Source organism: Streptopelia decaocto (genome assembly GCF_964273445.1).
Source record: "Streptopelia decaocto genome assembly, chromosome: 13".
NCBI classification, from domain to species: Eukaryota; Metazoa; Chordata; class Aves; order Columbiformes; family Columbidae; genus Streptopelia; species Streptopelia decaocto.
In genome coordinates this window covers 12,170,310-12,194,792 of record NC_138668.1, presented here as the reverse complement: position 1 = coordinate 12,194,792, position 24,483 = coordinate 12,170,310, and the positions used below count along the sequence as shown (strand labels likewise).

The 24,483-nt window shown below is 35.5% G+C and overlaps 1 protein-coding gene across 1 annotated transcript in view; it reads left to right on the top strand.

Moving 5' to 3' along the window:
• RBFOX1 (RNA binding fox-1 homolog 1) overlaps positions 1-24,483 on the top strand; it is a 652,484-nt gene that overhangs the window by 132,344 nt on the left and 495,657 nt on the right. Inside the window, exon 2 of the mRNA XM_082064137.1 lies at positions 4,044-4,091. The gene's annotated coding sequence lies outside the window, so the exon portion shown is untranslated. The remainder of the gene's footprint in view (positions 1-4,043; positions 4,092-24,483) is intronic.

The window sequence follows — 24,483 nt, the reverse complement described above, 5'->3', positions numbered from 1 at the left end:
TCTGTTTGGTAACATTTGTATGACGCTAATATTGGATGAAGGTAGGAGGTATATTTCCCAACGGCCTAGTGTATTAAACTTTAAAATCTCTGAAACATATGAATGACCAAACACCACAACTGGGATGAGGAAAGGGAGCCTTCTCTGGTGTAAAATGGGTATCGTATGTGATGTGTTCTGTACGATGTGCTTGTGGTAGATCTTGCTGTCCAGTTATCTAAATCATTAGTTGTCTCCAAACTAGCACTGAAAGAATTGTACCTCTTGCTGTCACCTTTCTATCTGGTAAGCCATAGGACTCAATACAACCATAAATTCAATACCAGATGGTCATCAAGGTGACTAAATTTCAGCAGAAGCATTCAAAGGCTGCCTTTCAGAACTGGATGCCTGCAAACAGAGGTGACCATAAGTTTCACCATCTCAATTAATGCAATTTTGATGCTAAACAAATGCGGCAGCATCCCTTATGGCACTTTGTTCAACTCTTGAAAGTCGTGTTTGTTCTGTGTCGCTCCTGATGTTCTGCATAAAATCTTGCTTTGTTTCCTCGTTTCTGCCACCCAACATAACAGACCAAAAAGGCAAATTCCTTTTGTGCTGCCACATAAATAATAGAACTCTTAATATGTTTATAATAATATGATCTGATTGGCTGTTTTGCAGTGGCACCTACAGAAAAAGAATAATTATGTTGTGTTTAAACGGAAATGGATGAGAGCATTTTCTGCCTTAGTGGTAGGGGGGTATGTCCAATTCATTCTTTCCATCTTTGCCGTGAAACATCCTATGACATATTCTAATATTACATAATTAGTCTAAAACAATAACTCTTCAGGAGGAACAGATTTTGCTTGGTTTTAACTTCTTTTTTTTTTTTTATGATGTAACAACATTAAAGAAAGTGCCTGATGTATTGTTCAAATCTATAGGATTTTACACTTGCTTTACAGCAATGGTACTTCTTAATCTCAAATAATTCATACCATTGGGAAATTTGCAATACGCTTACTAAAATAACAGCGCTTTGTCATTTTGCACTTGCATAAAGTAGCACAGATTTCTCCCAGAGAAGAATATTTTGATTCCTTCCCTTCTTCCTCTGAGCTTGACAGATGATTAATTTTGACAGTTTTTTAAAGCTCTATGTACATTTTTTTCTTTGAAAGCAGTATATCTAGTATATAGATGATGTATACTCAAATATTTATATTTAAATACATATTTGATTAAGCCAGTAGCTTCACTGGTTTATAGAGTTATAACTGTAATTGTTGCAGAAAAATTGGTTTGTTTTTCTTGGGCAACTAAAGGTTAAGTTATGCATACATGTCCCTAACATGAAATACTTTTCTCACTTGAGGACAAATTCTGAGTTCAGTCACAGTTGGTAAGAAAGCAGTCAACAGCTTTATTTCCACAAACACTTCATCATAGACTTTCTAGAGACACCAGATTCACAACAAACAACTCCCATAACTGTTTCTGCAGAAGTGATGAACTAATGCTATTATTTTAAAATATTACCCTACTGCAAATTACAGTTTATTATTCAGCTATTAAATTTGCAAATTATTGATTTTTAGAAGAAACTTGCTGTCTCCTATGATTTCTTCTTCACATACTCAACACATTTTTACTGGTCAAATTTTTAATTCATTCCAACTGGTTTTTAACCAAATGTGACATGATTTCAAAGATAAGCCAATACCATTCTTCTTGCTGGCTTCAATATCCGATCATACTGAAACCATACATACACAGTTTTCATTGCTAATGGTGCAATTGTTAATTTGTAGGATTCAATTTCCATATCTTTAGGTGGAAAACACGGAATAGAAATTCTGTCACTTGCTTTTCAGTATGTTTTCCTTATGGCTGGTCTCAGTTACCTGCCACTTTAAGTCCTGATTGCAGCACTGCGGTCTCAGCTGGGTTGGTCTCAACTGTTTGCAGCTGGGCTGCATACTTAATTGGTAGCTTTTGTTCTACTCGGGGTGGACAACCATGTAAGAAAAAGTGTGCTGGGAAGAAGTCGGAGTTTGTTTTATCCAGGTAAAACTGCAATTTTAATTCACACTGAGTAATAAACGCTTAAGAACTTAGATTTCTTAAAAATTGCTTTCAATGGGAAAAGGCAGCGACAAAATAGCAAGCTAAAGTATTCTATAGACAGCAGAAGAGATCAGAGTCCTGTTAAGTCTGGAAAAGGTATATTCATCACACTGTGAGTTTGTAATAACTATGATTAGAATTTGATAGGAGCTACTTTATTCTGCGTTCAGTCAGTTTAGGTTAGTGTGTAAGATGGAGCTGTGCTTGTCCTTGGTAACATGAAAAGGTACAATTTATTTTTTATTAACCACTAAATATGTTAAAGAACATTCCATTGTTACCAAAAGGTGACTTAGGGCATAGCTAGTAGATGAGGAGCACTGGCACTAATGGAGTTTGGCTTCATTTCTCTGAGGCAGAAAGCTCTTTAAAGCTGAGCTTTTTCCCTCACTCACCCCAAAAACTTGAATGCGAAGATACAGACAAAGTGTGGAAGCCAGCCTGAAGACACAAGTAGTGTTTCCTTGTCTGCCAAATGGGAGGAGAGACGTGGTGAGATACCGCCTGGCTGCCAGTAAATTACACTTGAAAGAAAATTGTTGAGTGTTACATTCCACCAAGTACGGTCTGGTTCCCCATGAAAAATATTTTGAATAAAGTGTCTTTGAGGTGCTGATTAATATATGAAACTAACTAGAAGAACAGAGATTTTTTGCTGGAAGCATGCTGCTTAAGCAGCGACAGAGAACTTGATATGCCTGATGAAAACATCTTTAATAGATCTTGCTGTGAATGAAAGTGCTTTGTTCAGGAAGTCTTGATTTGTTGTACTTGACTGAATGATTTCATTCTTGTAATCTTCTATGGGTGTATGGCTTAGGTAAGAAGTCTTTGGCATTGAAATAATACCTGTCCTTCATTTAAGATGAGTAGGCATGGTGTTGAAGAAACAGAACTTATTTCTTGAATATTTGTTTTTGTTTTAAATAGGAGTTGCTAATAGCTATCAATCTTAGATTTGTAATTTGGGATTTATGTAGCAAGTAATTCTAGCCAGTAATCTAAAATCTGATGAGAGCAGTTCCAGCTTTAGTGAGAGGTTAGTGAAGGACTCATCTGTATGTCTTGTCTTTTTCTAATAGAAATCTCTGGAGTTGCAGTATGTAAGCAAAATTAGCTTCCAAGAATACCCTCACTAGAAAAATAAAGTTGAAAACAAAAGAAAAATCATCGTAGGTCACTTGTCTACAGTTTAATGACTTGAACTATATTTTGCTTACTCGGTTTCCAATAGTTAACTGTTGTACAAAGGGATATGAAGCAATAAAAGCCTTTCAGACCCTAATTTGTGTGGTAATGATTATCTCTTCATGCTTTCAGATCTACTGGCAAAATCAAAATACCTTAGGAATAAAAGCAACATGTGTTCAGTGCCATTATATTTAAGATTCTTTGTTTGACTCCTGAAGAAAACATAAGTCCAAAATATATATCATGTATATACATATATACACACATGCATACAAATACACATATTTTTATTAAATAGATGCTTGATTATTCTTGCATGTTGCAGCAAGATTCAGACAGAAGTATCTTCCACATATCAAGTCCTAGATCGCACTAGGAGTGAACAAACAGTTATATTTGCCTCAAGATTCAAACAGAAAAAGCAAACATATCCTATAAGGCAGAGATAATGTTTTTGTCTTGTGAGCTGGCTACACTATATCGAAATCAGTTTGGTTTTTTAATGCTGTTTCAATTCTGTCTCTATGCTTGTCATGAAGTTTAATAAACCTTACTTAAGGGTATATTACTAAACATTGTGCATTTAAATATAATACATATACAAAAATGAAAGTTCAGTAAAGTGTAATAGATGGAGAAACCCACTTTTCAGACTTTGATGCCCTTTGTTCATCCTGAGTTATTCCCACAACCCTGGTCAACATGGTTTGTGACATAATCTCTGCTTGTCTTTTCAGGACACTAAAGCAGAGTGCAGTTCCTGTGTAGAAACTGAGGACAGAAAAGTAAGTGGCTTATTTTGATGTAATTTGTCAGGCAACTCTATTAAGAGGGGGACTTTTTTTTTTTTTTTTTTTTTTAATTAAACCATGTAAAATTATTTCATGGTGGTTTATGTATGTTTTATAAAGCTTTCTAACAATAGTTTTTTCTAATGTTCTGTTTCAATTTCAATGGGGACAAAATAGTCTGACTCTATTGAATCTTGTTAGAAATTTGAATAGCAGCTTGTTCAAAAGGCAATTATCTTCATTCTGTTAAACTATGAAGAGTTTAAAAGGCAGTTGCACACCCTGTTCTTAATGTCAACTATTAACAAAATTATTGTCATGTCTTCGTTGATAATGTTGGCATACCATGTTACATAGTTGGAAAATAGCAAGATAAAGGTACTTTATAAGCAGTATTTTTCATACAGATTTTTTTCCTTCTAAATGGTTTATGTTTTAAGAAAGTTTATCTTATTTCCAGTTTCATTTTCTGTGAATGAATATAAAATGTTTTCAGTTGTATTCTTCACCTTGTTAACTTTTTTTTTTAAAAAAACCCAGTACATTCTGGCATATGTGTTTGAATATACTTGAAGAAAATTACATTTTTAGATAGAATTAATAAATTGAAGTGCTATCGATTTCCACTCTTATGTGAGCAATGCAAAAAGCTGCCTCCTAGCACTAACAGTACCGTGGCTCTCAGTTTATGTTTTGAAACAGTAGGTCTTTATGATTAATTTGGCATTAGTTGAACTGTGCTATGTGTGATACCAGTGTTCTATTACTCAGCTACTTTGAAAATGTGTGGGGTTTTTTATTTTCTATTTTTTTAACTTCTTTTGGCTACTGTATCTTCCTATGAGCATTCAGCAGCTCCTACTTTTACAAAAATAGTTGTCGAGTTCTGTTTGCTATAAAAATGAGGTTTTATCAAACAGCATTATCTCAAAAGCACTTTAGTTGTTGATGATAGCTCAAAATTTATAAAATACCATACAAGCCTGATATAAAATGCTCATAAAGTTAGTGCAGGAAAGCACAATTAATTTGCTTTATTGAGATGTGTGATAAAGGCTACTCAGAATTTAGGTGATTTTCAATATTTTCAGGAATGAAGTGAGGGGTGTTTGGTGTTTCGTTGGTTGGTTGGTTTGGTTTTAGTTTTTTTTGGGGGGAGGAGGTTGGAAGGGACCTCTGGAGATCATCTAGTCCAACCCACCCACTGAGGCAATTCAATTAAGATTATAAACGGTGAATGTAACTAGAAGATATGCTGTATCTTAGACACAAGCAGCTGTTACTACTCTCCAATTGTTGAAGTACTCTATGCTAAGGCAGGTTAAATTTATTGCATTTAAATTAAGTCAACACTGAATGTTTTACTCTGACGTGTATCAGTACAATAAAACTAGCTTATTTTAGAACAATTACAAGGACACGATGGAAATATAGCAGAATTTTTTTTGAAATTCGGAAACTGAGCTTTATCACCAGGGCTCAAAAACACTGTAATGGTATGTTGAACAATGATTTATGTTAGTAAAGTGCTACAAAATCCACATCAATAGGAATAGTAACTTTGCTGTTTCATTTTGGTTGTTGAAATGCAACCATAAACGTTCCTGTGCATTAAATTCAAGGAATTATCCTTGTTATTTACAGTCCTAATGTTTTTGCACTTCTCTGGGAGGTCTAAGGTTTTCGTTGTAGTTTTTGAAAGCATTTTAACAAACCAAAGCATTCTTGCTTTGCTGTCTTTTTTTTTTTTCTGTTACTGACCTTATTCCATTTATAAACCCTATTCTCCTATGTTAATATCTTCATTTTTTTCTTTTTAATTGCCAAATTCTGCTTTCTATTTCTGCTTCCTTTTCTAGGTTGCATTAAGTTTCAGCTACAGTCTAATTATGCGCCTTCATTTCTTGTGCAGTTCCTTCCATTTTTTTCTTAAGCATACTGCACGTGCATGGTGGGCTGAATAAAAATTCACCTGCTTAATGTGCTCATGGTCAAAACTAACCAAGAAACAGGCTTCGCATGTTCAGTTTAAACATTTTAAGTTGTCAGAAATAAATATCAATCCAGTTTTAAAGTATTTTCTCACTAAAGAGACTCCTCAGTGACTCCAGCTACTCCAGACTGACCCTAGAAAGGCACCTCATCCAGTGCAGAATTTGTCATCTCACTTTTTCTGAGAGGACCCAGGCCCTAGGACTGAGCAAGTGAAGGGAAATGCAAGAGAAACTCCCATGTTATCCTGTTTTGCTTTATGACTTTGCTGGCCTGTTGTGCTCACTGCTCTCTTCCTTCTTGCTCTTAGAAACAGTGACATGAAGGTGGGGTGACAGTCACAGGGTCTCCAAACTCACTGTGAAACCCAGAGAGTCTCTCTCTTAGTGTATCATGGAAGTTGTAGAGCTGGGGATTGGGAGGTTTTCAGCATTGCGGTGCTGAGTGCTATGAATTTCTATTCCTCGTGCCTATATATGCACACAGACACGTGCCTTCAGGTCTACACACTCTTCTGTGATTTTGCCTCACTAATCACTGAAGTAATAACAAGACATATGAAGTTTGCTAGGTTTTGGATTATGGTTTGTTTTTTGACTTGCTAAAAGTACAATTTTTATCCAATAACAATGACAATCTGTCCAGTGCTCTAGCTTTCAAATGCAGAAATTGCAATTGATGTAAAAAATTGTTCAGCAAACCCATGAATTTATCTTCTTCATTCTGTTAATGTGCTGAAGCATTTTGAAAGACCAGAAATGTAAAAAATACCTACTGTTGTTACATGATGTGTTTCATCTTTTCTCTGTGTTTGGTCCCAAAACTAAAGCTCCCGTTGAGCTTAAGCTGCAGATTTACTTTGCAGTCCCAGAATATAGATTACCAATGACCTATGTGGTCATCATCAAGTAAAGATACTTCATTCTTGGTTAATATTACTGCCTTGTTTCCTGCTTATTGAAAGTATTAATTAGGAATGGAATGCAATTCATAGAACCTGAAACATTGTAAATAAATATTTTTATTCTATCTATGTTGAAATCAAGACAAACTACTGCAATTAGGACATGCATCATTAGTATCTAATAATTTGCACTTCCATAATGAAATATACTACTAATGAACTGTATCATTGCTAATTAATGGAAAATTTTCTCAGTTAACAACAAAATATAGAACTGCAAGGTGCCTTTTCTTATAATTTTTTTTCTGAAGTTTCTTAATCTCTGACTTCTGAAGTAGAAATGTTAAAGCATTGCCTGAAGGCAAACTCCAATTTCATAACTGTAATTATTATTTTGAAATCTATTATTCTCTAAATGACAAAATAACATTTAATTATCCTAACCACTTTATCACTATGATCTACCTCTCCTTCCATTGTTACTTCAACTGACCTTTTCATGTAAGATTCTACTTATTTTCTGCAGGGATGAAAGCCTTCAGGTTGGCGAATAACAGGTGCCAAGTAACCAGCAGTCTGCTGTAACTAACCCTCTATTATCATGCATTACTAAATGGCATTTACGATTGTCAGCAGTGGACCCATAAGTGTGTATGAGACTCATTTCCTATATAGTTTTCTGTGTTTGCCACACCCAGCCTTTTTTGGTTTTGATCTCATTCTGAACATCACAATATTTGATGTTTAATGAATCATGTGATCATAGAAATGGTTCAGTTTTGCTTTTCAAAGAAACGTGACCCTTACATTTTCATGTGAAGAAACCTGTTAAAAACATACCCTGTGTGATTTTTGTGAAAGTACATTGATTTCTGGAGCTAGATGCTTGATGTTTTGGAATTTGAGTCACAATTTCAAAGCGTGTGATGTTTTTCAGTATGAGGTTTTGCTCTTGCAAGGGTGATGACAGTTGTGTTGGGTTTTTTTTCTACCCATATTTTTTAATACAACTGTGCGTGTTGGGGACAGACTAAATGGTTGTGGCTGAAAGGAACGAGTAAGGGTACTGTCCATTTTGCCAGGTGGGAGACCATGTGGATTCCTTTACAATCTTCTTTTCCATTTGATATAGCCAAATTCCGACTGCTAGTATGTAAAGTTTTTGTTGTTGTTGCTGTTGTTGTTTTTCCTTTCATTGCTCTGATATCAACTTCATCACCTCTCAGTACCTGAAAAACCTGGCCCTAATTGATAGATCTTCCTCATCTTTTAGTCATTCTCAGTTCATATCTATATTTGGCCTTAACAATTGTTTTTTTAAATATATATCTACATGTTTGTATAGGATTTGTGTAGAACAGGAGTCTTCAAGCATACAAAAAAGAAAAGAATCTGGAAATAAAATCCCCCCCCTCCCTTTTGCTATATTTCCATCTGAAGTGGAAAACTGAGACACTGAAAATTGAATGGAAAGTTAAGTTACAATGACCTTTCTGTGCTGGATAACTTTGTTTCAGCTGGGTTTTACTATGCTAGGAATGTTTTATTCTTCAGCTTTGGCCTCTTCATTTTTTGTTATATTTCAGCTTACTCTTTTTAGTAATAAACTCACTTTTGCTGTAATGTGCAATGACATTCTCTTCAATATTCCTTGCAGGCAACATAATGCTGACCATTAACTAGCAGCTAAGTGTTATTAGCTTGGTGGCTCAAGGTCACTCAGGATATCTTGCTTCATTTTGTGTTCTTGCGAAGGAAAGTAGCTCATGGATGGAACATTTTTGAGATGCATTGTGACTTTAAAATTTACCACATTTGAGCTCTGAGTGCAGAGGCTTTATGAGAGCAATAGACTTTATGGGTATGCATTAGGCCAATAACATGATAGGTCAGTAAGTTAGAAAATTTCCCTGTAGTGACATAATGTTTCATAACTCCCTGTTACCTTCTGTAGGATATGGTACATGCAGCACTGCCTTTCCTTTTCTGTGCCTGCTGTGGAAAATATTTTATAATTTATTTTCTTTTTATACCTTCTGTCGAAGGATATCAAAGTACTTTACAAACAAATTGAAAACACCTGTGAGGAAAGTACTTACATTTATATAGCTGAAGTTACATATGGGGTAATAGAAGTGTGAAGGGGAGACACAAGCAAGGTTAAAAAGTGAGTCAGAGACAAGATGAGGAGAAAAAGAAACAGTATTACAAAATACATTTTGCTTTGCCTATTCTGTGGATTCTTGCTTTTTGCTTTTTTTTTAATTCATGATGATCATGTGAAAATATTTTCTATTAAAGTGTAGTGGAAAAAAATGTCTTATTAGTAGGAAGAAAGTTTATATAATTTCTTTAACATTCTATTTCAGTTTAAGCTGGGGGGGAGAATTAATAAGGGTATCAAATAATGAAGAGCTGATAATAAGCATCATGGAGGGACTAACGCAACTACTGACATCTAAGATGTGAATATATTTATATACTGTTCCATTTAATTGTAATCCTTTTTTCCGCTGTTTAGGAGCTTCCTGACAGTGAACTGAGTAAGTTTGCTTCGGGAATGCACCTTGCAATCTACATTTTTTTAATAGAATTTTGAGATGCATTTTTCCTCACATTAAAATAAGTTAATTTTTTTATGAGGGAAGATCACTGCCTCCAATAGGTTAGTAAGGAAGTGTCTAAATTGTGTTTGGATATAGATTTAGAGGATTCTAAGGAGGTTTTGAACACTATTGAGTCTTCTAGTGTCTACTAGAGTGAACAGACAATTCCTCTTTCTTCTGCCTCTTTAATTGTTGCACAAATAGTAAGGAATATTATTGAACCATCATATGACAGGACCGCATAGAATATAGAGGATTGACCATACAGTTCAGAAACAAGGGGGAGTAACCCAGAATTGTGACTAACGAGCTGTTCCAAGAATAGTATCCACCTGTCACAATACGCCGGAGGTTCCCACTGACATCTCAGCTCATGTAAGTCAGATTTGCATGATGCTGCTTGAGTCTTCCTCAGTACAGTAGTGGAAGTTTTCAAAACTTCCACAAAAGGTTAAAATTATCTAAGTTGGGGGGGGGGGGGGGTGTGTTTGTTTATTAATTACCAGAAAAGTTACTTGAAATCCATGGCTGCCTCTCTTACAATGATTTTTGTTCAGTATTTCTTGCGCTCTAGGTATCCAAAACCCCAGAAACCAAATTGAATTAAACCCATTGTCTGAATTGTTTAGGTGTCATTTATTATTATGCATATTACTTTCAGTGGTATTTCTTAAAGCAAAGGATTTTTCTTTTCCATTCCTTAGTTTATGTTCTTTTCAAGTACAAGCACTACTTGTGGAAAAGTAGGTAGCTGAAACTTGCCCTAGAGCTTAACAGGCAGCATTAGTCAGCCTAATAAATATTGGCAATTCTAATGTGAGGAGATACTCAGAAATACAGTCCATTTCCTGGCATGTAGATTGACACAGTGCAAGTCTTGTTGGAAAGTTGCATAGTATTTGAATGATCATAATGTCAGTCCTATTACTGCTCTCTTGTTCTTTCTGTCACTGACATGCAATTATGGGATTTCACAACTGAAGTGGTGACAATTGCTCCTGCGTGTGTGTGTGTGTGTCTGTCTCTCCCCTTAATCCAACTCTATCCAGCAATCTGTAATTTGATAAAGTGGAATTGAAATGACAGGCGTGACAGAAGTGCCAAAACAATAATTTGACCTCCCACTGAAGTGTCAACGTGTTCAGCTGCATGACTTTTACACATGCTGAATACACATGAGGGACACGGATAGTATATTTATTATGCTAGAATACCTGTTAAGGCAGGTTACTAAAAAAAAGTATTTCTACAATGTATCTTTTTGCCATTGTGTTCCCTCTTCAGCCATTACATTGTCTATGCCTGTGCTACTATGTATAAACATGATTGCTATTGCACATAAATTATTTTATTAGGAGAAATTTTTCTTCAAATCTTCATTTTTGAAGATACCTGGGTGAATCTTGAAATTACAGTTTTGTGGTTGTGTAGCAAATTAGTTCTTAAAGTGACTATTTATTCTTTACTTTTAATGACAACTTTTTCATATTAAACTTTCTGGGGAAGATGTCAAAGAATAAAGAAAGAACCAAATAAAAGGTACACCTGTGATCACTATGAGCTCTATTATTCTCTATATACACCATATAATAGTTCTGTGATACTATTACATGTTGCAAAGGGAAAAAAAGAAAACAGGGGGGTGCTGGGGGAACATCCCAAAAGCAAACAAGAGTAGTGTGGCAAACAGTGTGCACTGAGGTGATCAAAGTTAGAGAGAACCTGCACGTTGCAGTCTGGAAACTCCAGGCAGGTTGTTTGGATTTATATATGAAGCTGAATTACACATCCAGACTGGTAACTGCAGAAGGAGCTGATGTTCCTATTAAGGAAGGGTGTTAAAGCTACTTCGCTTTTAATGAGTTTGCTTTTCAAAGGCATGTTAACCAGAAACATAGCAGGATATTAAAGAGATCTTTATTTAAAATAAGACATATATTTAATACAAATTAACTGGAAATGGTGTGCTAACCAGCCTATTTCAGCAGAGGCTGCAGACAACTCAGGGCGTTTCTCCCCAGGCTGTACTGTGCTGTGTGCCGGTGATTTGCGGCTGTTTATCTCCTGCCATCGTCCTGTCACAGAGCCACTGAAAGTCTTTGCCTTGCAATGGGATAAAGTTGCTATAATGTGAACTTATATTCAGCTTCTTGCTGGGAACCAGGGCTATATTTGGAGACAAATGCTTCCCAGCATAGAAATGGAGCAGAGCTTTGTTTGCAGCCGGTGCCTGTTTTGAGTTCTTTTTAATTCTCAAGTTGAATTTTCCTTATGGAATGAAGTTTAGAATTTCAAGAATGGGGAAATTAAAATTACAGACTTCAGTGATTAAAAAAAAACCTTTTTACTTTATCTGTTTGAGCTGAGCCACATGTTCCTACTCACTACCTATTTTAGTAAGCTGGAACTTCACAGTTTTTTTGGACTTAGGAAGAGATGATCTCTCTATCTCAGAGGACGTTAGTAGTCTTTGATATAACTGTTTAGCATTTTATCTCAATAAACTTTGAAACATTTAAAAGCTACGGTCAGTTTTGGGAGAAGGCAAAGTGGAAGGGAAGAGGGTCGAATCCCTCCTACCTCTGATGTTACATGCTTAAATAACTAGCCTCTGTTTTAAAGTACTGGACATTAAACTTAAATCTTTATTACACACTGTCATTATTAGCTTCACTTATTCTTGCTCAAAATGTGTTTTCTGTGTCTGGAAAAAGAAGTATAATTTGTTCATTAAGCTAGGTGAAATCTAGCCTTGATGACAAGAAATGGAGTAGGTCAGTGTTTGCCGGAATATGGAGCAGACACACACAGCAGAATAACTCCTAAGAGAACTTTATATAATGAGGCCACTGTGGGAGGCCACTTAGTGTTCTGCACTTATAGAGAATCAGAGAATTCATCCAGCCGATAAGAGTATTTGTTCTTGCATAAAACTCCCAGATGGTAGCATTGAGAAAATGTATACTTTTCCTACTTCTTTTGTGCGTCAGGCTTGTTGAAATGCTTTTTATTAGACAAGTAATCTTCCAGATGTTGTTTCATTTAACTGAGGTATAGACACATTTTTCATTAATTTTCTGTTCCCAAGTTCTAGGCAATGCATCCTGATGTTCTTTCTTAAAAATGGTAAGACAGCATTTCATATATACAGGAGACACAGATTGCACATTAGCTGGTGAAACTTACCAGAACAGCATTAACAGAACACTTGCTATCTTGTCTTTTTCAGTTCTCCAAAAACTAAAATAAACAAACATACAAATTGTAATTTATAAATATTTACAACTTCTGTAGTTAACTCAGCATTTTAGAAAATGACAGACCTTGCTGAAAAAGAAAATACAGGGATTGAGGAGCCAGAAAATAAATGAAGTATTTTTCCTTGATTCTGTGTGTCTAGATAGTACATCTGGTATTTATTACATCAACTACATTGGACCTGGAAATATTTATTTTTCCATGTGGAAACCTCAGTTCTTGGAAGTACATGCACTTTAGAAGGACGTATATGTCTAAGAGCATTAAAACCTTTATTTTCGGGCTGAAAACATGGCCGTCTATGCCCAGCCATACCAATGTTCTCTTCCTGCATTTTAAGGAAAGAAAAAAAGCACTATTGACTTCTGAGGTGTTTGAAGTAGGTGTTCCATTGGCATGAAGGATCCTTAAAGATCCGTACTGGTAAGGTGGAATTTCTCAAGCAAAAATGTTAGGAATGCAAGTTCTTTTATAATTGTAGTAGAGCTCATGTTAAAATAAACACACAAACATGTTGCTCTATAGGAGGCTGCGGTTGTTTTCTCTCTATTAAGTTGCTATATCTGACAGCCTGATTTCAGGATGCTCCTTTGCTGTTAGGTTACATAGTCCAGTATATTCTTCACTGGAACTAATGCATACAAAACTTGCAATGGTATTTGGAATTTTCTGTGAAGAACTTGGTGAAGGCAAGTGCTTTGCTGCTCTAAATCATAAAATGTAGAGAGGTAAGTAACATCCCTTCTGTATCAAAAACTGTATCTCTGTGGACAGTTTACATTTTACTATTGAAAATTGAAATCTTTTAGGAATTGAACTGCCTGGTTTTGCTTTTGTTTTCTTTATAACCAGAAAAAACCAAAACCTTTATTTGAGAATATTAGGTATCAAACGTGCGCTCTGAAATATAAGTACCCTTTTCTTGCTATATGATGTCATCAACGTGATTATGGGTGAGAAAGGAGGTGGCATATTGATTCTACGTGTATGTGGGCTAATAAATAGTCTGCATACAGCAATATTTGAATTTGTTTGGTAATTTTTCTTTAAATTTTACACCATGAATGTTCAGCTCCAGAGGGTAGAGCCCTGGGGTTTTTCTTTTCTGCTTACCTCTCCTGTTGGTACCCAGGTGTCATGCAAGATTTGGCTTGTTGTAGGGATTCTTTTCAGGAATTGAGACTGTCTGAAACAGTGATGCAAAACAAAGTATTGTGTATGCGTAACAGCAGGATGTCAGCAAGGGAGAGGGGAAGGAATGTAAAACTAAAGGACTCAATATGTTGTGGTGTGTTGAGCGAAGCTGGTAGCTAAGTATGGCACAGCTGCTTGCTCCTTCCCACCTCCCAATGGGATTGGAGAGAGAACAGGAAAAAGCAAAAGCAAGAAAACTCGCATGTCAAGATAAGGACAGTTCACTAAGTGGAGGAAATACTGAACAAACCAAACCCACAAGTGATGCAGCAGCAGCAGCCCCTCACCACCTCTCACAGGCAAACTAATGCACAGCAGGTCTCTGAGAAAGGGCCACCTTGGAAAACACAAACCCCCACCATCACCACCACCCCCTGCCTTCTTTCCCTACCCTAGTTTTATTGCTGAGCATGGTGTTACCTGAAATGGAATATTCCCCTGGGAAGTTTGGATCAGCTGTGCCAGCTGGGTCCTCTCCCCATCTCTTGCCTGCTCACTTTGGGGCCACGGTATCACTGTGAGCAAAAGGCCTTGATATGCTGTGCAAGCACTGTTTAGTATAATCAAAATATTGGTGTGTATCAACACTGTTTTAGGAAAAAGGCTCAGGTTGCTAAAACTGTTAACAGAAACAAATGCAACAGCAGAACAGTATTCTTATGGCCAGTGAGAAAGCTATGCTTTCACCTACTTCTTAGACAGAAAGCTTTTGTCTGTATGTATAATATTTATTTATAGTTGAAAGAAGTCTGTACTCTTTGAATTATCTCCCTTCACTGCCAATGTCTCAGCACTTCCTTGGGAATGAAAGGACAAGTTTAAAGGCTGCTAATGAATAGGGAAAACTTCATGTCGTTTGTATTTGAGTTTAGACTTTGACTCCCATCTAGGCGTAAATTGATCAGATGGCTTTCCCAGGAGCACACGCATGGCAAGATTATCAGCGGCAGATTGTTTTCAGCATATTTGAAGGGGACAGACTGAATCAGACCAGTGTTTTGTTTGCCAAATTAATATCTGGGATGTAATCCAACCTGATTTACTGGATGGCTGTGATTGGATCGTGAAAGGGTAAGCAGACATTTGGAAGGCCTTTTTTATACCTGCTGGCTCTATTACTTTCCCAGTACCTTGAACACATGCAAGAATATGCTTCCGTCCACTAATCCAATTCATTTCTCATTGATTCCAGTTTGTCTTTTTATGTTGTGTTGGATCTCTTGCCAGGTAAATCTTTTCTCGGTAGCAATAGATTGCTTTTTACAGCTGTCCAGACGTCTGGTGCTGGGCAGTTTCATCAAAACTTCCTAATGTGGTTATTTCAGAACTGACTTCTTCAACAGTGATGCAGATTGTATTTTCCTCTAATTAAGCCTATTAGTATAAGAGCACTTATGCTTAAATATTTGGAAATTCCTTATGCGGAAATTTGAACATGTATGCATGTCTGAAACGTTGTTGATGATTCTTATGTAAGGAACAAAGTAAGCGTTAATGGAATTTTTTTTTTTTCCATTTTTCTTACATAGGTATGTTTTATTGTCTTTTGGGTTCATGGGTGATACAGCAACTTTATGGTTTTATATATAAACTGTGTGCTTTCCAGATTTGATTTATGTAATCACAGCAGTTTTGCACCGTTCAGCTGAAAATTTCTTCTAGTTGATCAAGGTCAGAAAAATCCAGGGATTCTGCCATTTATCTCAGCTGCTTGAGTACTGAACTAGGACATCCAGGGCAGTATTAAAAGAGCTTGTGTAGAGGCACGTCTCACTATGGCATGCCTGCTGCGGAACAACATTCTTTAAAAAAATCAGGGGCTATTTCTAAAAAATACAGTGTAAGTATTGAAAGAAAAGTGCTGATGTTCAAAGTCTTAAAACTATTTTTCCCCCCCTTCCTCCCCTGCCTGTCAACAGACTAATGTATGAAAGAAAGTTAATTTGCTTCTTTTTTTTTTTCTGGATAATGATAAAATGCATACTATGTAATTGGTGAACTTCTTGATTTAAATTAAAACAAAAAAATACTCTGATCTCTGTTGTTAGTTTTCAAAACTTGTTAAAGGTTGAAGCCCAAGGAACAAAGCAGGGTTTTTATATGTGTGAATTGTCTGGAATCCAGTATAGAACATGTACTTCAGCAAATTTGTTTTGTGCGTTCATTTCATACAACTTTGCTTCCCTGTGTTCTTTTCCTGAACAGATAAATGGTTAGTGAATGACATCAGATAAAATTTGGGGGGGGGAGTAAAATCTTACTGCACTAAATGATATCACATTACACCAACTCATTAGATACTGTTTTCCTGGAAAACATGCTTTGTGCTGCCTTAGATCCTCAGAGTTGCAACACTGTTATTGGTACCTCCTGGAAGATTTTGATTTTCCAACCAAAGTCTTAATGTAATTTTATCATGTTGCTGGCCGGTATTTTCTTTGCCCAATTTTCCTTATATATGCAGATATTATTGTTTTTCTACTGAACGGGTTCCAGTATTTCTTCTAGTAATACCCTGAATCAAGCAATGCGTTTTAACTTTCAGATGGCGGGTGTCAAAAACACATTTCCTGGCTTTGCCACTGGCTCTTTTGACCTTGGCAAGTCAATATCTTCACCATTCTTTTCCACAGCTGTAAAACACCTTCCTGGATAGCTTAAGAGCACTGGGTTTGTTCTCTGGTTCGATTCCTTTTTGCTGCTATTGAAGATGAAAAATTTATTTCTAACCAACATTGGGACGAAATTCGTCATGACAGTATTTAAATGGTTTCGAATAGTAGTAAAATAAAATATTTTCTTTATATCTATTAGTTATATTCTATAAAATGCTTTAAAGTAGTATGACACATGGTTCATTAAAATGTAACGTATTTTCATTCTTCGTTACACAGTCCTAAGTAAAAAGAAATAAAAATGCTAAATTAAAAACATTTAGAATGCAGTATTGCAGCAAATCTCTGAGAATATTAAAATTCAATAGCATGCATAAAAGTAACATTCCATCTATTCATTATGGCTTTATTTCTGTCAAAATCAAAATTTCCCTAAAAGTGTCACTCTGATTAAGGAACGAATTTCAATGACATAAAGCTGTATTTCATTGTTTTAAATTATGTGAAGCAGGAAACCTTCCTTTGTTTTTTTTTCCCTTAAAGGCAGATAATTTCATATACTTTTTAAGAACACTATAGACTATATAATTCAAGTTTTGGGTGAACTGATTATAGAGAGAAGAGATTTAAATAGGTTCAGATGCTCCCTATGATGTTTCTTACTGTGATAAATAATTAACTTCAGCATTAGTAGAGGCATATTAATAACAGAAGAGAATGAGATTGCAAATCTTGTGTCTCAGGGTTCTTTTTCTTCTGCTTAATGAGTCTGATTGCAAACAAAGCTTCCTTCCCAAAAGTAATTGTTATCCAGAGGAATAATATGCTTGATAAACTGAAGGCATCCTTCTAAGTGGAAATATTTGAGGAAAAAAACTTTGGTGAATCAATTGGCATGTATGAAGTGTACTGTCAGGGGATAATTTTAAAAAGCTCAACAGTTCATGTTTAACTGTGCTGGTGATAATTTAATATTCAGTACTGTCATACAAAAACACTGTCTTAGAGAATGTCTTAGTGAAAATTAGTTCTAGTTTGTGACTGCGCAGGCTAGGGATTGGGTGCAGTTGACAACCACGTGATTTGTTAATAATTTCACAGATCCTATGCAGATACCTCTGTGGAATTGTTTGGACTTTCCTTTTGATCCTGTAACATAAAAATCAACATGGAATGGAACTCCGAAGATAAAGGCAAAAAACTACTTTATCTACCAGCCATGCTACAGTCTTGGTATTTAATGAGTTCTTGCCTGATGGTTTAGTCTACAATTTTGACATGTTCATTTCCCTGTGTATTTTATTATAGAGGATTAAGCTATTCCATGTAAGCACAAATAGCGTGCAGCTATATGACTGAAATTCCTTTAAAGAACCTGCAAAAAGTTTTCAATTCTTGACATTCTTGGAGTAGTTGCCATAGCCATTAAGATAATTAAGACCAGCTGGGTGAGGATCCTCTATTTACCTGAGTGCCTTGGGAAAAGCTGTGATTCTGGTGAGCCTGCATCTTGTCACACGGAGTTAAAGGCATCCCATTAGGTCCCAGGTGAAGAAGGCATAGAGGCTTTTGTTGGCTCACTTGAGATGCCTATAGTCTCAAATGAACTGGATGCAAAAATTAGTTGTTGCTACTGGTTTTGAAGACTATGGGGTTCCATAACTTTTAATGTGTGTTCAAAATTATTTTTAAAAGCTCTGAAACTTTGTACTTATTTTAAATAAGTTATTCTAAATGTCACGAACTGTTCTTACCTTGCCTTTACTTTCCTGTGTGTTTAAAACCTATCCAAGTTAATTGTAAATTTTCTCAGGGTCATACACATCATGTATTTTTTTATCCTGTAGGTCTGAATTTTAGTGGCCAGTGGCAAAAAATGTCTCCTTCTTACTTTTGAGTGTGATCTAAAGCATCACTCAAGTTGGTTTTGCTAATCTTAGAAGCTGGTAAACCTAGTTCTGGAAACTGGAGAAGGGTGCTGAAATAAAAACTTCAGGAAACAAAATGCTCCGGATTCCGGCATAGTGAAGCACAGACTTAATTTATTATATTTATGCAGTTTAAATGTTGCAAGATAGGCTAAAAACAACAATATGTTTTAAAGTACCTATTAATAGACTTTTTACATTTTCCTTTTAAGATCTCTGATCCTAAATTATTTGGCAGTCTTTTTCAAATTACATAGTTTAACTAAAAGTTTAAACTATTGACAAAAAAACAAGACATGATTAAAGATTACATGGAATTTTTAGCCATTGTTTTATTCAGTTGATTTGAGAGTTCTGCTCTCATTGTGTTCTGTCTTTACTTCAGAATATTTTTTTCAGTTACATTTTCAATGCTTTTCTATATACATACTACAAATCTCCTTAGTATTGTCACTTAATACAAATGTGCATACTATTAAGAGTTGTTCTTTTTTAGATTTAAGTGTTAACTGGTTGCATTTTGACGTACATGTTGGTATAGCTTGCAGAACCAGAAGATGGCAGTGTAGGCTAAAAAGAATGTGCTTTCAGTTAGTAAAGCCATTCTCCTTTATAAATGGATTAGGTTGTGTTGTGTTGTTTGGTTTGGTTTTTAATTCCTCCCTCTCAAGAACTTAACTTCTAAGCTATTTCAAGGCTTGCCCATCCTCGGCAGAAGCAATGGTTGAGGTTCTCTGTTATTGTACTGCCACTGCAGCTCATCTGTATGTCTATCTTACTTGTCTTGTTTTAGGTCTGATACAACTCCAAAACATTATTTTTTCTACTGACTCTGTGTATTATTATTTTATCTGGTGAACTCTCACTCCACTAAATCTATTTTTGTAAAATGGCTTCTCTCAAGCCACTCTTTCACTTTCTACTTCTTTCCTGCACTGCTGTTTGTTGAATATAGTAATAATTTAAACATTCCAATGGCCAGATCACTGTGCTACCTTAAAATATTTAGAACTGTAGTTTCATGTTTATAGGTTGCATAAAATCCATGTATGTCACAGCAGCTGCTCTTTCTCTCTGCAGTAGACAAGGACCAAGCCATAAAAAGGTGAAAATAATTTAAGGTATTGGAAAATGCAGTTTACTTTTCAGACTGGCACCAGGAAGCTTTCGCAAACACTGTATTTGTATGTGTCAGCCTAATCTGAGAGCATGTTTAGTGACCAAGTGACTTGTATGTGACAGAAACCTCACTTCTTGTTTTTTACTCCTTCAACCTCCCTCCTTCTTTTCTCCCCAAACTCATCCTGTCATTTAAGCATTATTTGTATTAGGTTACTTTACTAGAGGGAGAGAATTAGGGTAAGGTTTATGTATCTTGATAATGATTTCCTTTTTTTTTATTTATTTCTGTTCTGACTGAGCAAAGAGAAGATGTGGCAGCCAATTCACAAAGTGAGCATATGAACAATAGAATACTAAACTAGCTTGAAGGATTTGCTGATGAGTAGGTGAATTGTTGTGGGATGATGCTTTTGAAAATGAGTTTGTTTATTTTTGTAACAGTTTGAAGCTCTTCAGAAAAAGCAATTCAATTACTTTGTTCAAAACACAAGTGTATACACTACTAATCTAAAAAGTACACCACAAACCTGACCATTTCTAAAGCATTTTATTTTGCTGAGATTTGCTTCACTCTGTAATAGATTGTTATGCTTAAGCGTATTTATCTGAGTAGTTTCATTACATATAATACTGGTTTTATTTATTTACTTATTTTTACATATTGATGTGTGTGTGATTGCTGAATAACTTGTGCTTTCCTAACAAGGTTGTTGTTATAGTATTTTTCACATAAATGTTTGCAAATGTGTCCTTAAGGGATAGGTTAATATGATGATCAACATTTATATAAGGGATGGTGAAATCAGTAGTGGATTCCCTTATTATAAAACTCAAATATAAACCTCCTGGGGATAAATCAGAGACCCACAACTATTAGCTTGCCATTTCTAGCCAGTGGATTCAAGTTTGACTTCTGTGGCTTGCAGGGCACATCACAGGACCTGGCTACTTAGTCAAGCGATTATTTGCAAGCATATTGTGTAGCTGAATGCGGTTTTCTGACAGGCAAGCTTAATAGCAGGTAGGGAACTGAAGAGTAAGATCTTACAGAAGTTGAAAGTTCCGAATGTACTTGGTTTGGCTAACACTGTGTTAATAGTCTGTGCGTATGTTTAAAGCCAGCTAGACCTGGCTATAATGATCAGCTGTCTAGAGATCTGTTTAACACACATGGATCTGTGACTGTGACTCTTCTCTGTATTCAGACAAAACCTTCTGTAGCTGCTCACTAGTTAAATTTACTGTTTTCTGTTTGTGATGGTAATGGAAGGTGAGCCTTTTCACCCTTATAAGTTTGCTGAAGATATTGGTGAAATTTTCTTTTACAGTGCATAACAAACCAATAATGGTGTTCTTAAAACATGGGTTCATCTGAGAGATGGGAGGAGCAAGAAATCAATTCTTCTTATCTTTACCAATTTCTTTTGGGAGATAAGAATCTCTTTGGGTTGACATAGATTAATTATACAGATTATGTCAGTTGTCTTCATCAGAATCTTTTTCAAATGGTTAATATATCAGCTCTTCAAGTCATTAGTAACTTTTCTGGCAAAACAGTATTTTATTTAATTTGTTTCTTTTTTTATTATTATTATTAGAAGTTTTTGAGAAGCAGATGCACTAAGTCCAAACTTTAAAATGTGAAAAGAAATCAATACTGACATGTTAATTAGATGTTCCAAATTCTTTTTAGGAAGAACACAAAAAAAAAAAAGCTCCTGATATTCTGTGGTCATATAATTTCAAAATTCACCCATAGCTGTTCTTTAAAGATTTTGTTTTGCTTCGAAATCTATGTGCAATGTCTAGAAAATGAAATATTCCGTACAGGAAGACTCATCTAGTGACGTGCAGTTCTGAAAGTTCGATATTTCTCCCGATTTCCTTGGGATTGGGTCTTTTTTACTCATCTGTTGTGATCCCTGACAAGGATTTCTGGTTAGTCTTTTCTCCAGTGCCTGCTGTTGAACAGTGTTGCAGTTTGTATGCTTAGTTCCTTCCTATTTGCATTGTTGATAAATTTCAAGTGTTTCTTAAAGATGTGCAACAATTGTTTTTTGAAGGGGTTGCGTGGATGAGTGTGAAGGAGCTTAGATTGTTAAGATCTTTTACAGTGTGCTAGGTGCTTTTTGGGTGTCTTTAAGGTGCTGTGGTTTACCGGGGTGTTGGAAGTAATTTCTATGGCAACTAGAACATTGTACTGGCTTATTTTACATGTTAAAGGTACTAATGACTTTGTTTATATATTTTTTTTTTTAATGTTTCAATATGCTGTACAATGGAATAATATTTTTAGTATAAATGGTAGTCTTATGAGGGAAAAAGTTGAACGTCTTCAGTTTTATAGAATATAGTGAGTTTTTTTATGAAGAATATAATTTATTTAATGCTTTCCCAAGCACAGTATTCCAGCCATACAATGCTGACTGCTCTTCAGGTGGAAGCAGGGAAAAAGAATGGACAATGATGAGCCTCTACCTTGAGTTTTATTCAAAGTGCCCAATGACTCTTTTAGTGTTCTGATCTTATTATAGAATTCCTCTCAATCTATAAAGTCCCATAGAAAGCTATTTGGTCTACTTACTGCTTTTTTCATGATATTTTTAATCACAAATAAGCCAACACCATGACAGTTCGTGTGATAGTGAAGCTGTTGGTAATCAAAGGCAGTTGAAAATTCATACAGATACCAGAATCTTTTGGGGATATTAGGAAAAACTTTTCCTCTCAGTTTTCCTTGATGTAACATAGTTAAGAAATCCGTTACAACATGGGCACGATCATTACAGAATCTTGTTTTTGGTTTCAATCGTAGTTACAGAAATACTAGTGCAGTGTGATGAAGAATATTCCATTGGCCTTGTCACCTGGACAACCATATGTATGCTCCAATAACTTACCTCTCTTTCGTGGTACTCAGGTACTTACATACAACCATGCTGCTTTTAAATTGCAAGGACTTAGCAGCTGCCTTATTATGTTAGTGTTGCTATATGGGAATATACAGCTGCTTAATGTGGAAAGGTATTTATCAACTCACTGTTTGGTTATTGTGTATTTTTCCATATATGTTCTAACCCTGAAGATCTCAAGGTACTATTCATCTGTTGCAAACACAGAGGGAGAAATGTGAGGGACATTTTCAAGGACCTCTGAGCTATTAAATCTTGCTCATATGTTGCTTTTATTTGAAACAATTTTATGACTGACTCTGTTTTTGTACGACTAGGTTATAGACAGGCTGTGCTGTGGCGAGAGGTAGCAGAAGGCTGGATGTAACAAAGTAAACTATTCTCAACTCTGAAATACTTTCATATCACAGAAAAGAGAAAACAAAAGCTCAGAACTGCTGAGCTTCAATGTTCTCAGCAACATGACCTATTTCGCTGTAGGGAACGTGATGGTTATAGGAGCTGGTTGAGGAAAAGAAATGTACAGGGTGCTTCAAAAAGATGTACTCAATTTGAAATCTCCTGTTTTGAAACACCCTGTATTTATTAGTAGTATGCAGATTTTTTTATGGTAAATTTTATTCCTGTGCATTGAAGCAATCCAAGATTGAATGAATGATACCTGTTCTAAACACCACCTTTAAAATTAAAGTTTAACATTTAGCTCTAAATAGTTTGCACCCTCTCTGTTTACTAAACTGATGAAACATGCATAGTTCCAGATAAAGCATGCAAAAATTCTTAAATGCATGGAAGAAAAAAACCAATATTTTCATCCTTATATTTTCCCCTTATAAAGCACTAAGTTGATATGGTATAACTGTAATTTTACCAGCTAATTCAATTTCGAAAGCATCGGATTGAGGGGGGAGAAGGCTTCATAAGTTTTAAAAAATGTTTTGCTTAATAGGAAAATACGGATTCATTTTTGGGAACAAATGAAAAGAAAAATATTTACACAACTTATTTTGATATGTATTATATACAGTTTTCATATCACACCATCAACTGATGTTAATGTAGATGTGTAGCAATACATATATTTACACTGACAAATATTTTAGCCCTCTAGATGCTGGAAATAAACACCGAGACTGAGGTAAGGGGGGATAAGTGTTTTCATTTTTTTGTGTGTATCTGTTAATAAAACATAAAATACGAGGAATGTTGTTTTCTAATGATTCCCTATATAAACTAGAACATCTAAAAATGCATTTAGTTCTTTGCCGATTGTAATACTGTCCTAAATCAAAAATGACTACATAAAAAAACTTTCATAAAGCCAGCTCAGTCTTTTTATATGATAGTCTGTCAAAGAGAGATCCTTTATTCTTCCCCTCCCCCTTATTTTTCCTTGGGGTAATGAAAAATGTTGTGTAGATGTCAAAAACATCATAAAGAATAAATTCTAGGGCTTGGTTAATGAAACCTTTCTGCCTGGTGCCAAGCAGCAGGCTCTCATCACCACACCCACCGGCACCAGGATGCTTTGAGCGCTAATATCGCGAGTCCTGTGTACCACACTCAGTCACTGATCCCTAATTTACTTCAAGTCTCCCAGGCACCCGGCTTAAACAGAAACCAAAAGCAATTAAGCTGCTATAGCATCTTCCCCGCCACTGCCGTCATAGTTTTAGCTCTCTTTACCATGGAGATTTACCATCTACTGTCCATACATTAAAACATATATATTTTTTATGAGTTATGAATGCTGTTTGCTCTCTGCCACAGTTTAATTAGTATCTAGGTTATATAAACAACACGTGTGTTATATGTTACATATTTTAAAGTGAGATTTTTGTTTGCTTTCATGATT